Consider the following 13,493-nt stretch of genomic DNA (forward strand, 5'->3'; position numbering starts at 1 on the left):
GGCCACAGGCCCATCATTCTGGGGTTGGAAACGTTATTTCTACCATAAAGGAGCCAAAGTGACGATTCCCCATAGGTAGATTGACAAGTACTAGGACTACAATCTACATGGTGAAAGTCGCAAAATGTTCCTCCAAGGAGGGGTTCGAAGGAAGCGAATCCCTTCGCAATAAGGCCATACATTGGCTGCGACATGTCAGGGGCTGTAGATCTATAATTAGGGAAGGCATTGTTAGAGCTCGGAGGATCACATTGGATAATTCTGAGTCAGACTGTATTGAGTTACAGCTTCTTTCCTGGAATGTAGCGGGGTTGGAGTAGAAATGACTGCTCCCAGAATGGAATAATTTAATTGAACAGTTTGAAGTTTGTCTGTTCCAGGAGACGTGGAGTCTATCCCCCATCCATAAATCAGGCTACACTACTGATTTCACTGAGGCTTAGCTCAGGTAAGGGCCGCCCCTCGGGGAGACTTCAAATATGGGTCAGTATCAATTTGAATTGGCTGATCACTGTTATTAAGCCTGTCTCATTGGACATTATGCACCTAACCGTTAGAGGCACACTAAACAGCACAGCATTAGAACTTTTTAATATCTATGTAAGGGGTTCCGCGGGTACCCATCTCTCGCCAATTGTATCATCTTTGGAATGTATGCTATCTAGCACCCCACCCCTCTCTAATATCATTGTAGGGGGGGACCTTAATTGTACGTTCGAACCGCTTAGTGCAGAGAACCTTCTGGGCACTGTTGAAGAGGATGTAAAATGGAACAGTCCTGCTCTTACCTTAGCTCCCATTAAGACGTTGTCTCAGATGGCCATCCAAATTAGTGCCCTCACTCTGGAATTCAATCTAAGGGCTGTAAATGGGAGAACAGCCTCAAATTTACATGGGGCCAATGCCTTTAATAGGTTAAGCTCCCCGTCCAGAATAGACTACATTCTTCTGGATATCCGATTATGGAGAGATTTGATAGTCATGGAAGTTAAGCTCACCATAGATAGTGATCACAACCCTTTGTGCTTAACAATTAATAACGTTTGGTGGCCCCCTACTTCTGAGGTCCGCAGCCGCCCTGTTCTGTTTACCAGAGAGGTACTTCCCACTAACTGTAATAGGTGCCTTAAATGGCGTAAAGTCTCAGAGCAGGATCACAAATTGGAGAGCATAAAGGAACTTTTGGAGGCCAAGAACATGGGGCTGTCTAGGGAAATGGGGCTCCAACCCAACTTTGACTTATTATATAAAGACTCAATTGAAAAATTGAGTTCCTTTTTTATTGTCAAGGGGAAAGTTGGTCCAAGACGTGATCAGGCAAGGCCTTCTAACCCCTGGTATTCCCAGGGCTGTAGAGATAAGAGGGTGGCCTTATCCCTTGCAGTAAGGAGAAAAGATTGTGTAGCGATTAGAATCGCAAGGAAGGAGTACTCAAGGGCCCAGGAGGAGGCTAAATGGAACTGGGAAGAAGATCATTGGCAGGACTTAAAACACGCCTCAAAGCAGAGGGATTCAAAACACTTCTAGAACTTAATCAACAGTAAGTCTAGAGGCAATACTGTCCCAATCCCCAACCATATAACGGCCCAACAATGGCAGGATCACTTTTCCAATCTTTATCTGGGTGTCGAATGTTCTGTGACTCCAGAACCTGTCCTCCCTTTGATCCCCACTGGTTCTGATCTCGGATCAGATTGCTTTGAGCTCCAAGAGGTGGATTTAGCGATAAACCGCATTGCCCTTGGTAAGGCGGCGGGTCCTGACGGCCTCCCCGGTGACCTGCTCTTGTATGACCTTAAGCCCTGGACCTCCTTTATCTTACAGATATTGAACTTAATATTGAGGGGATCTCCCGTCCCAGACTCCTGGAAGGGAGCCGAGGTTGTTCCAATCTTCAAAAAGGGGAACAGGGAGGACCCGGCCAACTACAGGCCGATTAGTCTAATCGACGTGATACAGAAGGTGGTTGGCAGGGTCCATCTTGCTCGGATTGGTGAATGATGGAGGATGGGAGCATTTTGTCCCATTACCAAGCAGGGTTTAGGTAAAAGGTGGGGACAATAGACCAGGTGTTCAGATTCTTCATGATCTATTGGAAAGTAGTGATTTTAGGGAAAGGCAGTTTGTACTTGGCCTTCAGAGATCTGAAGACTGCATTTGACCTGGTGCCATGGGATAAACTTTGGTATGTCCTCCAACATTTAGGTATTCCACCCTTGGTTCTCAATATTTTCCAACGTATGCACAATGACAACTATTTGAAAAGCAGGTGGGGGCTGAGGGACAGTTGACAGAGTGGATCGTGGTGAATAGGGGGGTCTGCCAGGGTTGGGTTCTGCCTCCCACCCTATTTTCTTTATATATTAACGGGGTGGTTCATTTTCTAAGGCAAGATCCAGCCCCGAACCTGGCAGGGGAAAAGACACCAACCCTCCTCTTCGCAGACGATACCCTCCTGATCTCTAAATCCACAGGGGGACTTCAGAAACTCTTGAACAAGTTTGGCGACTTCTGAAATTCTCTGGGGTTGATAATTAATACATCAAAAACAAAACTTATGACTATCAACCCATCAAAACGCTTCAGAAATGGCATTACCTTAAATGATTCCCCTTTGGACACTGTTGAATGTTTTGACTATTTGGGACTCCGTGTCTCTAAGAATATGAGGTGGGGCTCCCATCTAGCCAAGATGCTCTTATGCCACAAGAGGGTCTCTGGGGCCATCATTAGAGAGCAACACCTATCTAGGATTAGGCCAGTAGCCCCTGCGCTTGCAGTATACGACGGCAAAGCACTCCCTTCGGCTCTTTATGGGTACGAACTTTGGGGCTTCGAGAACGTCACTGAGCTCGCCAAATCTGAAAATAAATTCATGAGAGATCTTATCACCCTTCCTGTCTCAACCCCTTTGAAACCTTTAATTTATGATATGGGTAGGCGTTCCATTCACGACATTGTTCGATTGCGCCCCCTCCTTTATTGGGTACGTATTAGACGGGGAACATCACTTACAACGCATTTTTTACAACGCACTACCATTACATCGCAACCATTACAACGCATACCATTACAACGCATTGCGCTGGGGGGCGCTCTAGGATAGGGAATATATTTAATTTACTATCCAACACCTTCCCTGCTATCCACGGGGACTGGAGTTGGAATAGTAAATTAAATAATTCACTATCCAGCGCCTAAAACCATTATGCGTTGTAATGGACTGCGTGGTAAAAACCGCGTTGTAAAGGCATGCGAAGTAAAAGCATGCGTTGTAGTGACACCAATCCGTATTAGACGGACCGCTGAATTGTCCGACTATGCGGCAGCCCTGGATGAATTGATATTAGCAGATACTGGCTGTAGGAATAAATGGATAACGGACCTGAGACAGCTCTTAACAGACATAGGCCTTCGGGAGGCCTTGGTTAGCCAGGTCCCCCCGACAAAGCAGGTTTCAAGCAAGTTTATTGGGATTGGGCCCAGACAAACGAGATCTTGAACCCCAAACTAGGGAAACTCACGGAGGGGTTTTTTGAACATAAAACAGTCTACAGATTGGAACCCTATCTGGACTTTATACAGGTCCCTAGGGATAGGGCACTGTTTTTGAAGCTGAGATTAGGGACTCTTCCCATCAATAGTGTGACTGCTTCCTGGAAAGGGCTACATTCGACATCTATGCCCTGCCCGGGATGCGATTACCAAAATGAGTCATCTCCGCACCTTCTGTTTGCTTGCCCAGCCTACAGATCGGCTAGAGCCAAATGGCTCAAGCCGGTCTGTCAAATGTTGGGCCCAATGAACCACCGAGCTGCACTACGCATTCTGTGTACAGATACATCTTCATTGACACTGACCTGCGGGGTAGCCAAGTTTTTAGGTTGTGCATGGTTGATAAGAGCTAAGATCTTGGCAAAAAAGTTAGTCTGTGACACCGGATCCATCGCGTTATGAGATTAGAGCTGGGTTCTGAGTGCCTTAGGGTCAATCTAACTGCTGCTATGTTTTTTGTTATAGTGCTCCTCACCTTTTAAAATTTGGCTTATGTTTAGTAGCTTGTACCTTTTTATATGAATGTTTTTTTAAAATAATGCACATTAGTAACGCAAAGTGTAGTATGTTGCCTGTCCTATTTTAAAACTGGTTGTATAATATCTTTTTTAACTTTTTATCTTTTCCTTGTAAATTGTACACGCTTTTATGATATTTTTTTGTATTGAATAAAGCTCATACGACTACTAGTTAATGGATATGGAGCGCTCTTATTATATCTTGCTGCTTAGCGTCCTTAGGCACCATAATCATAATTCTATTCTTTGACGTGCATCCTGTTTAATATCCAGTTATAAATTCTTACATTAGTATTGTTAAAACGGAAAGCAGTTTGTCATGAAAATGGCATTAAAATTTTCCGAAACAGGGATTAACCTCTCTCTTATACCTTTATATCACGTAACTAGAAATACACTGTAAAATCCATTTTATCCGGTCCGTCACAAGCAGGTCAAGCCCCCTCGTATCCATACACATATATATATATATATTACAGTCACAGATGGCAGGATATGGGACTACTATCACCAGCATGCCATTGTACACGCCCATTGGGGCGGGACTCTAAATTGAATAAAAATCAGTTGTTCATACTTGGCCGTTTGTTCCTGCTTCATGCTGCCAGTGATAAAGAGCTTAGGAAAGCTCGAAATGCGTATGGCTACAGGGAATGCGAGCAGTCTGAGAATGCGCTGCCGCTTGCGTGATGGTGTGCTTTTTTTCCCCGATGTGTGTGGCAATCTCAAGTGGGCAACCTGTGTTTTTGAATCTTAAGCGGCTAGCCTGGCTGCGAGATTGCCCCGACGCTAGGTAGCGGATTCTGAGCACCCGCAACTACGAGTGCTTTGAGGGCAGAGGGCAGCCTCACACGCTTGGCGATTTGGAAGCGAGGGATCAGTGCGGGCACTGCGTTCCTACCTAATGGGACTAAACATTTTTTAAGGTGGGAAACGGCATCCACTTGGTGTATGAACATTACAGTCACAGATGGCAGGATATGGGACTACTATCACCAGCATGCCATTGTACGCACCGATTGGGGCGTGGACTCTAAATTGAATAAAAATCAGTTTTCCTTACTTGGCCCTTTGTTCCTGCTTCATGCCGCCAGTGATCAAGAGCTAAGGAAAGCTCGAAACGCTTATGGCTACAGGGAATGCGAGCAGTCTGGGAATGCGCTGCCGCTTGCGTGATGTGTGCTTTTTTACCCCGATGTGTGTGGCAATCTCAAGTGGGCAACCTGTGTTTTTGAATCTTAAGCGGCTAGCCTGGCCGCCAGATTGCCCTAACGCTAGGAAGCGGATACTAAGCACCCGTAACTACGAGTGCTTTGAGGGCAGAGGGGAACCTCACACGCTTGGAGATTTGGCAGCGAGGGATCAGTGCGGGCACTGCGTTCCTACCTAATGGGACTAAACATTTTTTAAGGTGGGAAACGGCATCCACTTGGTGAATGAACATTACAGTCACAGATGGCAGGATATGGGACTACTATCACCAGCATGCCATTGTACGCACCCATTGGGGTGGGGACTCTAAATTGAATAAAAATTAGTTTTCCTTACTTGGCCTTTTGTTCCTGCTTCATGCCGCCAGTGATCAAGAGCTAAGGAAAGCTCGAAACGCTTATGGCTACAGGGAATACGAGCAGTCTGGGAATGCGCTGCCGCTTGCGTGATGTGTGTTTTTTCCTCCGATGTGTGTGGCAATCTCAAGTGGGCAACCTGTGTTTTTGAATCTTAAGCGGCTAGCCTGGCCGCCAGATTGCCCTGACGCTAGGAAGCGGATACTAAGCCCCTGCAACTACGAGTGCTTTGAGGGCAGAGGGGAACCTCACACGCTTGGAGATTTGGTAGCGAGGGATCAGTGCGGGCACTGCGTTCCTACCTAACGGGACTAAACATTTTTTGAGGTGGGAAACAACATCCACTTGGTGAATGGGCATTACATAAATACACCAAAGAGGGGGGAGAGAGAGAGAGAAGTGGATTCAGTCTCCCTTGGCAATATGATTAAACAAAATGGAATCCACTCAGAAAGTGGTGGTGATCCCTAAAGTGATGGGGAGCACACAGTGTTGTTTAAATGCCCCTCACACACCAACAGGCCCCTTGGTGTCATGCTTCATCATCGGGGCCTTCGCACCCCTCTACGGAATGCGGCGTGCTACGACTTACGGCTACGTAGGAGCACTTGGTAGTGAACTATGTGAGGGTGTGTGTTTAGGGAAGAAATGTGAGTTAGTGAGGTGAGGTGAGGTGAAAAAAATAAGGTTTCAAAAATACCTGTCTCGTAGGAAAAAATTATTTATTATGTCCTCGGCTAGTATTATTAAAAAGGTGCAAGGTGTGGTTGATTGTATACGTATTAGGGTATATCAACCATTAAGAGTGTCAACATGTTTCGGAGTACAACGACTCCTTCTTCAGGACAAGGATATGCACGTTATCCTCACCTTACTCACATGGAATGTCAAAGTGTATTCTACAAAAAATATAAACTAGGTGAAATGTACCTATCAATGTTATATAATGGATAAGCTCAGTTGCGCCCAATTGGCGTTGAAGAAAACCTGTGGAATAAAAAGACATAATAAACATCATAGTCGGATGTCCAGGAACTTAGGAAAGAACAATGCTTTCCTAGTGAATGAGGGTAAAACAGAACCCAAAATAAGGTTCAGGGACCCTGTAAAAGAAAACATGGAAAAGGACACACAGAAAACACAGACATACATCTACAGTATAAATAGCTTTCTCCCAGGTATGGATGTGGAGGGGAGGAAAGAGTTGTTAAATGAAGGCTTACTTATAGTTCAAGGTTTGATGACCTCATGAGCCTAAGCATGGTATTGGGGGATTACTTCCTCACTGCTCAGTAAAGCAACCTAAAGGATATTAAGGGTGGGTTTCAGGTTGTATAGTGGTAAGGTCAGCACAAGGTAAAAAGGTACAAAATGCTCCTCCTAGATGTTGTGACCCAACTCACGGTTATTGCATGGTCAAATCGCCTGCCTTCCCCTCAACGCTGCTCCGATGAAGTGTGGCGATTTTCCGTTTTATACTCCCGGACTGTCAATTAGGGGAGGTAAATTGGATAGTTAAGTACGGAAGTATGCCCAAGTACGGATATTTTAGGCACACGGGATCCGGTGTTGCGCGATGGACCGGGGTGCGGTGCGGGAGTGAAATGCGCACGCGTTGGAAGCTAGCGCAGACAGATCTGCGCATGCGTCGTACCCAGGGATTCAATGGGACGCGCATGCGCTAGAAGTTAGCGCAGATGTATCGCGCCCGGGAATGAATACGCATGGGTAGCACTTAGAAAATGGCACATGTTGCCGGCTAAGGTTTGAATTAAACAGGGGACACGAGACATGAGCATTACAGTCACAGATGACAGGATGTCGTTTGAGATGTCATCAGTGATGTCATCAGTGATGTCATTGACCATGTCATGAATGATGTAATATGTGAAATCATCAGCAGTGGATTGCGGATGCGCGAAATATAGTTAGTACAACTAACTATATAGGAGCAATTTCAATGGTTTTTTATATGCTAATTCCTAACTATATAAGGCCTAAAACCTATGGTTTTTTCTGTGAATTTGCAAGGTTTTTTAAATGCGAATTCCTAATTATATAAGGACTGAAACCTATGGTTTTTTCAGTGAATTTCAAAGGTTTTTTAAATGATAATACCTAACTATATAAGTCCTGAAACCTATGGTTTTTTCAGTGAATTTCAAAGGTTTTTTAAATGGTAATTCATAACTATATAAGGCCTGAAACCTATGGTTTTTTCAGTGAATTTGCAAGGTTTTTTAAATGCTAATTCCTAACTAAATAAGGCCTGAAACCTATGGTTTTTTCAGTGAATGTGCAAGGTTTTTTAAATGCTAATTCTATTAGCGGATAACGTTTAAATATTTTAATATCCTTGTAGGACCACCTGAGCAGCCCTAGGGATCCGATTTTTGGACCGGAGCAAGATGCTCTCTGATTGTGCCGTATTTCTTGCCTTCTGCCCCCCTGATTGTGCCGTATTTCTTGCTTTTGCCCCCCTGATTGTGCCATATTTCTTGGCTTCTGCCCCCCTGATTGTGCTGTATTTCTTGCCTACTGCACCCTGATTGTGCCATATTTCTTGCCTTCAGCACCCTGATTGTGCCGTATTTCTTGCCTTCTGCTCCCTGATTGTGCCGTATTTGTTGCCTTCTGCCCACTTAGTGTGCCGTTTTTTCTTACCTTCTGCCCCCTGATTGTGCCGTTTGTCGGGCCCCTGCCCCCCTGATTGTATTATCTTTGCCAGTGTTTGTTCACTGCTGATATTGCCTTTGCTTGTGTTTCTTTGCTGCCGTTATTGTCTTTGCCAGTGTTTCTTTGCTGCCGTTATTGTCTTTGCCAGTGTTTGATTGCTGCCATTATTGTCTTTGCCAGTGCTTGTTCGCTGCTGGTATTATCTTTGTCAGAGCTGTGTGGGCTGTGAGAGCTGTGTGGGCTGTGAGAGCTGTGTGGGCTGTGAGAGTGTGGGCTGTGTGGGCTGTGAGAGCTGTGTGGGATGTGAGAGCTGTGAAGGCTGTGAGACCTGTGTGAGCTGTGTGGGCTGTGAGAGCTGTGTGGGCTTTGAGAGCTGTGTGGGCTGTGAGGGCTGTGAGGGCTGTGAGGGCTGTGTGGGCTGTGAACTGTGAGGGCTGTGAGGCCTGTGAGAGCTGTGCGGGCTGTGAGAGCTGTGTGGGCTGTGAGAGCTGTATGGGCTGTGAGAGCTGTGTGGGATGTGAGCTGTGTGGGCTGTGAGGGCTGTGTGGGCTGTGAGAGCTGTGTGGGCTGTGAGAGCTGTGTGGGCTGTGAGAGATGTGTGGGCTGTGAGTATGGACTGTGTGGGCTGTGAGAGCTGTGTGGGCTGTGAGAGCTGTGTGGGCCGTGTGAGCTGTGAGAACTGTGTGGGCTGTGAGAGCTGTGTGGGCTGTGAGGGCTGTGTGGGATGTGAGCTGTGTGGACTGTGAGGGCTGTGTGGACTATGAAATCTGTGTGGGATGTGAGCTGCGTGGGCTGTGAGGGCTGTGTGAGCTGTGAGGGCTGTGTGGGCTGTGAGAGCTGTGTGGGCTGTGAGAGCAGTGTGGGCTGTGAGAGCTGTGAGAGCTGTGTGGGATGTGAGCTATGTGGGCTTTGAGGGCTGTGTGAGCTGTGAGGGCTATGTGGGCTGTGAGAGCTGTGTGGGCTGTGAGAGCTGTGTGGGCTGTGAGAGCTGTGTGGGCTGTGAGAGTGTGGGCTGTGTGAGCTGTGAGAGCAGTGAGAGCTGTGTGGGCTGTGAGAGCTGTGTGGGCTGTTTGAGCTGTGAGAGCTGTGTGGGCTGTGAGGGCTGTGTGGGCTGTGAGGGCTTGGAGAGCTGTGTGGGCTGTGAGAGCTGTGTGGGCTGTGAGAGCCGTGTGGGCTGTGAGCTCTGCTTCTTTTGTGTCTCGGTCTACCTAGCACAAGATGAATGCCAACACTTCCTGGTTAGAAGTGTTGACAGACAATGAGCATGCTGCTTTCCTGTGAAAGACATGCTGATTGGCTGCCACTGTCTGTCAACACTCCAAACCAGGAAGTGTTGGCAGCCATTTCGTGCCTCGGTAGGACCAAGGCACAAGAAAGCAGTGAAACAAAGGTGGAAAACAAGCAAAGGGGGCAGGGTAGAAGCACCCTGACCCCCTAGGCCGGCACAGGGGGTCCCACAAGGCCCCCCCAGGCCCCAATTAAAAAAAAAAAATCGAGAAATCTCGGGGGTACACGCACCGTACACGCACTGTACACACACGGTGTGCGTACGGTGCGCGTACGGTGCATGTACCCCGCGATTTTTCAGAAAACAAAATTGGGGGAGCCTTGGGGGGCCTTGTGGGACCCCCTGAGCAGGCCTAGGGGGTCAGGGTGCTGCTACCCTGCCCCCTTTTTGAGTTCTACACATTTGTTTTTCTGCTTTCCTGTGCCTCAGATTACCGAGGCACAAGATGGCTGCCAACAATTTCTGTTTTGGAATGTTCACAGACAGTAGCAGCCAATCAGCATGCAGCTCGTACTCGGGAAGGTACAGAGTACAGTAAGCTTACAGTGCACTCACGGTGTCCCGCCAATAGATATATAATTTGGGAAAATTGAATTTTCTCAACAACTACTGGAGGGATTTTCACCAAATAATCAAAAGGCACTTTTGCATACCAGGCTCTACCATTTTGCCAAGTTTGGTATAATTCCATTCAGCCGTTCGGGCTGTAGCCGTGTCTAAAGGTCCTATGGTAAATTGAATTGGAATCAATTTCACATTCAATTTTCTCGAAAACTACTGGAGGGATTTACACCAAACATAGCACAGGCACATCTGCATACCAGGCTCTACCATTTTGCCAAATTTGGTGTAATTCCGTTCAGCCTTTCGGGCTGTAGCCGTGTGTAAAGGTCCCTATAGAATTAACATGGGGAAAACACGTTTTGAGACCACCCTTTTTTCTCGGCCCCCGCCTGAATAATCCCCCCGAAACTTTCAGGGAAGGAGCGGAGCGGAGCAAAGCAATTTTAAGGAAAATTGCACGCAGATTCCTCAATCGGCGTCAAAGTGATTCCCAATAGAATGTTAGGGATTTCCTATGGTAACTAGGTCCTAACTATATATACCTATATATATATATATATATATATATATATATATATATATATATATATATATATATATATATATATATATATATATATATATATATATATATATATATATATATATATATATACATATATTACCTACTGGCGGTCGCCAGTAGGTAGTTATAGTTAGGATTGTTTTCCGTAGGAAATCCTCAACATTCTATTTGGAATAACTTTGGCCCTGGTGGATGAGTCTTTGCGAATTTCTCAAAGAAGATGGCTAGGTTCGCTGCACTCCTTCCCTGAAAGTTTGGGGGGGATTGGTCAAGTGGGGGCTGAGATATAAGGGGGGTCCCAAAACGTGTTTTCTCAATGTTATTTTCCATAGGACCTTTAGACTCGGCTACAGTTCGAACGGGTGAATGAATTTATAAGAAATTTGCCAAAACTGTAGAGTCTTGTTCGCAGATTACGCTTTTTTGGGAATGGTGTAAATCCGTTCAGTAGTTGTTGAGAAAATTAAAGTTAAAGTCAATTATATATCTATAGGCGCGCACACGTGCGCGCACCCAAGCGGCTGCGCGCGCGAGCGGAATTTTGCTGCGTGACGTCTGTTAACATTCGATTCGAAGGAAATCAGGAAGTTTTGTCCGCCATTTTGTCACTGCGAGTAAATATATTGTTCATTTCAAAGCGTTGAAACATGGAAAGAGGAGAAGGTAGAGATTGTCTTCCTGCGTAGGTTTTCTCGGGGTGTGCAGTAAGGCCCTTAAACGCAAAAAGATATAATTTTTCCCCGAAAAAAAAATACGGGGTGCGCGCACCCGGTCGCACACACCTATTTACAAGAGTGTGGAAAAGGAGGTAAATCAGAAGTTTGAGTGCTTTGATATAAGGTGGCTCTGAAAAGAGCCCTTGTGTTAATTGAGTGTTTTCTGCATTTATAAGTAAGTACCGATGCAGAGCCTGATGTTGCAGAGGAAGATTCTGTTTCCCTCATTCGTGAAATGAACACCGTCTCTCCTATAGACGTCTTGCATGTGGTAGCGCAAGTTGTTGTGGTAAATAGAACCCATGCTACAATCTCTGAGGAACGCAGAGACAGATTTATTTACATGTCTCCTTGCTTTCTCAAATTGTGCACAATGGTGATTGGACCAATTCCATTTCTGTCTTTGGCATATATTGGAATATACCAAGGCAGATCGAGGAAAAAGTGTCATCAATTGTCGAAAGGTGTCTTTTAGAAGCATTTCCAGACCTACCCCAGTGATTGTGCCTAGATCGTTCCCACCACAGTGCACAATTATAAGGTCTGGTTCTGGGAGATGCATAAAAGTTTTCACCAATGGAATCAATTGGTGACATTTCAATCCTCTTTTGGAAATCCATGTTATGTGTACATTTGGTAAGCTGAGGTTGCAAATTCGTCTGCTTACTGCATATTTTTCACTCCAGTGAATATAACTGTGTCCTATTAGCCAGACCTTCATTTTCAAGGGATTTGTAGTCGTCCTCCGATCGGTTCTGGAAGTGGAATGGTAGTTAGAAGTTGAAATTTTAAATAAAGAAAAAGGAAGAGGCTGGGTGTGGTTAAAAAAGATAAAAATGATTGGTTGATTGTAACAAGTGGAGAGTGAACAGGTCAATGTTTATGTTAAACGAAAAGTACTATTGGGTGTGAAAAAAACAAGACATGTAACAGAGTTGTGTATTGGCAGGTGTTTCTGGAGGGAAAATAGTGTTCTTAGTTTGTTGTAGAACGTTGAGACATGAACTTTTGACCTGTGCCTTCAGCAAGGTGCAGAATGAGGTGTAACCATGGAAACAGCCGGAGATGGCAGTTGGTGATGGGTTCACTCTTTGGTGCCTCTGCATCTGAGTCTGTTCTCTGGTGGCTGGCGGACAACTGTTTGTTATTGTGGAGATGAAAGGGTGATAAGGAGAGAAATACGACAGAGCGTCTGGCCTGTAGAAGCGTGGGAGCAGTGATTAACTCTGAGTGAAGCGGAACTGTGTCGGTGCTTAGTAACAGTAAAAAAAAGATGTTAACAGTGGTATAACTGTCTTTACGGTGCGCGACCTACTAAGAAAGAGTTCACGGGCCGTAATTGGTTTGCAGGTTCTAGTATCAGTAAGTGAGGTCGAGAAAAGAAAACATTCAGGACTTTATTTATGAAGGCCTTGCGCCACCGGTGCGTTACTTTTTCCCATTTTAAAAAATGAGGCACTGGCGGCGGAAGGTCTTCATAAATAAGGTCCTCAGTGACTACAGTTAAGGTTATGTGGAACCCATGAATAGTTTTTCAATATGAAATCATTTCAGTTGAGATTATGGATTAAAAGAGAAACCGTGAATATTTGAAATGTTTATTTAGAAATGTACTGTTTTAAAGGCAAATCATTATGTAATATGAGTACAGAAATTGCAAAAAACACAGTAATTGGTATTGTCAGTAGTACATGGAATACAAACGCTATAGTTGAAGAAAAATGAATATAGTTGGAAAAAAACATTGTACACTCTTATAAGGAAGTATATTATATTTTAATAAATGGAAGAAGGTCTCTGGCCTTTCAGTTTGGGAACGATATATGAAAATGCAAGTGGTTATACATCATTACTTTATGAATCAGCTGTCAAACAACACGAAATTATAATGTCCACTGTTAGTAAAGCAAATAGGTCTGTTCTTCAAAAGAAAATATGGAAAAGAACGTGAAGAATATAGAAAACCAAAAGGAAATGAGGACGTCAATGGCTTGTTTGAGAGTTATTGAAGCATTGTTTAGGGAAAATAGGTAGCTTCTGCTT

The sequence above is a fragment of the Lissotriton vulgaris genome, chromosome 2_2 (assembly GCF_964263255.1).
Source record: "Lissotriton vulgaris chromosome 2_2, aLisVul1.2, whole genome shotgun sequence".
NCBI lineage: Eukaryota > Metazoa > Chordata > Amphibia > Caudata > Salamandridae > Lissotriton > Lissotriton vulgaris.